Genomic DNA, 4,932 nt, shown 5'->3' on the forward strand with positions numbered 1-4,932 from the left:
TGGTTCCAATAGATGGTGCTATCGTACATCCATGTTGATGGAGATTTCAACCCACGAAGGGTAACGGTTGCGCGAGTCCACGGAGGGCTCCACCCACGAAGCACTAGTAGAAAAAGGGCCTAATGTTCAGCTCATTAGTCCCGGTTTGTATTTGAGCCGGCACTAATGTGACCATTAGTGCCGGTTCCAACGGCTAGGTGGGCCGCTCTCATTAGTACCGGTTCGTTGCGAACCTTTAGCACCGGTTCATGCCATGAACCGGTGCTAAAGAGAGTGGTGGCAGGATGTTGTCAGTCTGGGGCCCCTCCAACACCTTTAGTACCCGTTCGTGGCACGAACCGGTACTAAAGGTCGTCCTATATAAACCCTTCGTCCACCCGCGATCGAGCTCGCTCTGTTTTTCCCCTTTCCCCTCTCCTCTCTATTCTTCCCCTCTTCCTCGAGCTCATCACACATTTTCCCAAATTTTGTCAAGATTTGAAGGCCTCCATTCAAGTGATCACAAAGGTAAGCAACTTTGTCCTTTCATCTCTCATTGCTAGATTAGCTCTTGCAATGCTTTATATAGTGATTAATTTGTGGGTTTTAGTAATTTGGGAGGAATTATATGTGGTATTTATTTGATTTAGATGCAATTTGAGCTCAAAATAACTCTTAGTTTGCATATGTAGGTGTGGTTTACTTAGTGCCTTCCCGTCTCCGTCCTAACCACCGTCAATCGTCCGCACCGTCCCGTCGCCGGCACCACCTTGTGGTGAGCCTCTTGTTATTATCTTTTTTATATAAAAAAAATCATGTTTGTGTGATTTAGATATATAGTTACTAGTATAATTACCTTACCCGTACGTTGTTTGTTATTCATAGTGCCATGGTTTTGATATCCGTCCCCGTCGGCCCTCGTCCGGGTTATGATTCAGATGTGGTATATTCTCTTTTATAACTATTTGTTGCATTTCGTGTTTATGACAAATTATGCCCATCAAGTTGACATAGATATTTGTATCTAGGAGGTATGTGAACCGGAAATTCCAACTGACCCTATTGTCGAGAGGTTAGATTTAGTTGAAAGAGAAAACGAGTATTTGAAAGAAAAATTTGAAAAGAATTGAGGGGGAGAAGATGGAATTGGAGTTGCATGTTGCCGATGTCGTCGATGATCACAAGATCAAGACGGAGAAAATGCGTTTGAAGATTAGAAAGACTAGAAAATATGCCATTGATAGTGAGGCTTGGTATCATTATGCTGTTAGATCAATTGTTACCTTAGTTGCGATCTTGATCGCATTTGTTGTTGCATTTAAATGCTTTAGCTAGAGAGTTATTTATATGTTTGTTTTATGAGAATAAGTGTTGTATGAACTTTATGTATAAACTTGTATTAATTTGGTCTATTCGGTGCTGTGTAATGAAGATGAGCTGGCAATGGATGTACGATGACCGATGCTCTCCCCAGTTCGTTTATGGCGTGCATACTTTTCTGATTGCGGCCGAGGCAAACAAGTGGGCGGATGGTTTTATGCCTTGTCCATGTGCTGGCTGTAAGAATGATCACAATTACTCTAACTCAAGAACCATTCACGTCCACCTGTTTGAGTCCGGTTTCATACCCCACTATAATGTTTGGACCAAGCACGAAGAAAGAGGGGTTATGATGGAAGACAATGAAGAAGAAGAGGACGACGATAGCTATCCTGGCCATGGGTTCCCTATGCGATGATACAACAATGGGGGAAGAAGCTGAGCCGGCAATGCGGGAAGAAGCTGAGCTGACAATGCGGGAAGAAGCTGAGCCGGCAATGCGGGAAGAACCTGAAGAAGAGGCATCAGATGAGCCAGCTGATGATCTAGGTCGGGCCATTGCCGATGTAGAGAGAAACTGCGCAAGTGAAAAGGAGAAGAGGAAGTTGCAGCACATGTTAGAGGATCACAAGAAATTGTTTTACCCGAATTGCGAAGCTGACAAGAAAAAGCTGGGCACCACACTGGAATTGCTGCAATGGAAGGCAGAGAATGGTGTATCTAACAAGGGATTTGAAAAGTTGCTGGTAATGTTAAAGAAGATGCTTCCAAAGGACAACGAATTGCCCGAGAGTATGTACGAAGCAAAGAAGGCTGTCTGCCCTCTAGGGTTAGAGATGCAGAAGATACATGCATGCCCTAATGACTCCATCCTCTACCGCGGTGAGTACGCGGATTGGAGCACGTGCCCGGTATGCGGTGCATTGCGCTATAAGATCAGCCGCGATGACCCTGGTGATGTCGAGGGCGAGCACCCCAGGAAGAAGATTCCTGCCAAGGTGATGTGGTATGATCCTATAATACCACGGTTGAAACGTTTGTTCCAAAACAAAGAGCATGCAAAGGCGATGAGATGGCACAGAGAAGACCGTAAGCAAGACGGAAAGTTGAGAGTACCCACTGACGGGTCGCAGTGGAGAAAAATCGAGAGAAAGTACAGGGAGGACTTTGCAAGTGACGCAAGGAACATATGGTTTGGTCTAAGCGCAGATGGCATTAATCCTTTTGGGGAGCAGAGCAGCAACCATAGCACCTGGCCTGTGACTCTATGTATGTATAACCTTCCTCCTTGATTGTGCATGAAGCGGAAGTTCATTATGATGCCAGTGCTCATCCAAGGCCTTAAGCACCCCGGCAACGACATTGATGTGTACCTAAGGCCATTAGTTGAAGAACTCTTACAACTATGGAATGAAAAAGGTGTACGTGCGTGCGATGAGCACAGACAGGAAGAATTTGACCTAAAGGCGTTGATGTTCGTGACCATCAATGATTGGCCGGCTCTCAGAAACCTTTCAGGACAGACAAACAAGGGATACCGCGCATGCACGCACTGTTTTGGATGATACAGATAGTATATATTTGAATAATTGTAAGAAGAATGTGTACCTGGGACATCGTCGATTTCTTCCGAGCAGGCATCCTGTAAGAAAGAAAGGCAAGCATTTCAAAGGTGAGGCGGATCACCGGACGAAGCCTCGCCACCGTACTGGTGCTGATGTACATGATATGGTCAAGGATTTGAAGGTAATCTTTGGAAAGGGTCCTGGCGGACAACCTATTCCGAATGATGCTGACGGACGCGCACCCATGTGGAAAAAGAAATCTATATTTTGGGACCTGCCCTATTGGAAAGACCTAGAGGTCCTCGCTTTGCAATCGACGTGATGCACGTGACGAAGAATCTTTGCGTGACCCTGCTTGGCTTCTTGGGTGTGTATGGCAAGACAAAAGATATACCGGAGGCACGGGCGGACCAGCAACGTATGCACGGAAAAGACGGCATACATCAGGGTCATGCCAGCTATGCTCTTACCAAAGAAGAGAAGAAAATCTTCTTTGAACGCATGCTCAGTCTGAAGGTACCGTTTGGCTTCTCGTCGAATATAAAGGGAATAATAAATATGACAGAGAAAAATTTTCAGAACCTAAAGTCTCATGACTGCCACGTGATTATGACACAACTGCTTCTGGTTGCATTGGGGGGGCTTCTACCAGAAAACGTTCGATTAGCCATTGTGAAGCTATGTGCATTTCTCAATGCAATCTCTCATAAGGTAATCGATCCAGAAATCATACCAAGGTTAGAGAATGATTTGGTGCAATGTCTTGTCAGTTTCAAGTTGGTGTTCCCACCATCCTTTTTCAACATCATGACGCGCGTCCTAGTTCACCTATGCGAAGAGATTAACGTTCTGGGTCCTGTATTTCTACACAATATGTTCCCCTTTGAGAGGTTCATGGGAATCTTAAAGAAATATATATGTTCATAACCGTGCTACGCCAGAAGGAAGCATCTCCAAGGGCCATGAAAATGAGGAGGTCATTGATTTTTGTATTGACTTTATTCCCGACCTTAAGCCGATTGGTGTTCCTGATCGCCACATAAGGGCAGACTGGGTGGAAAAGGCACGCTAGGAGGGGATCAAATAATATGTATGGATGGGCATTCTCTCACTCAAGCACACTACATAGTTCTACATAATTCCGCATTGGTGGCTCCGTATATGGAGGAACACAAGAATTTTCTATGCTCCAAACACCCGGAGCAGTCTGACAACTGGATTACACGTGAACAAACGGGGACTTTCGCCGGTTGGTTGCAGACACGTGCCATGCATGACGCCGCTATCGAAGATGACCTGTACTTGCTGTCTCAGTTACCATCTTCGAATATAATGACTTTCAAAGGGTACGAGATAAATGGGAATAAATTTTACACGATCGCCCAAGATAAGAAGAGCACCAACCAAAGCAGTGATGTCCGCTTTGATGCAGCAACCAAGACGGGAAAGGACACATATTATGGTTACATAGAGGACATATGGGAACTTGACTATGGACGTGGTTTGAACGTCCCTTTGTTTCGGTGCAAATGGGTCAACATGACACGAGGCAGGGTAACGGAAGACCCGTAGTACGGAATGACAACAGTGGATCTCAACAATCTTGCGTACGTAGACGAACCATTCGTCCTAGCCAATGATGTGGCGTAGGTTTTCTATGTGAAGGACATGTCTACCAAGCCGAGAAAAAGAAAAGATAAGGAAGCGAATACATCATACGATGAGCCAAAGCGCCACATAGTTCTTTCAGGGAAAAGAAACATCATGGGAGTGGATGACAAGACAGACATATCAGAAGATTATGAAAAGTTTGATGAAATTGCTCCATTCAGAGTGAATATTGACCCGAGCATCCAGTTAAATGATGAAGATTGTCCATGGTTACGGTGCAAAGGGACACATGCAAAGAAAAAGTTTCACTCCCAAAGATCCCACTCTAGGATGTGATCGGCTTCACTGTCATCACTTTCTTCTCTATTGAGTTTCCGGACTTGTATATGTTTGTAATAGTTAGGGTGCTTATGTGTTTTGGCACTTGAAACGTGTACTTTTGTGCTTCGGACAAACG

Source organism: Triticum aestivum, chromosome 6D (assembly GCF_018294505.1).
Source record: "Triticum aestivum cultivar Chinese Spring chromosome 6D, IWGSC CS RefSeq v2.1, whole genome shotgun sequence".
In the NCBI taxonomy this organism is placed as follows: domain Eukaryota; kingdom Viridiplantae; phylum Streptophyta; class Magnoliopsida; order Poales; family Poaceae; genus Triticum; species Triticum aestivum.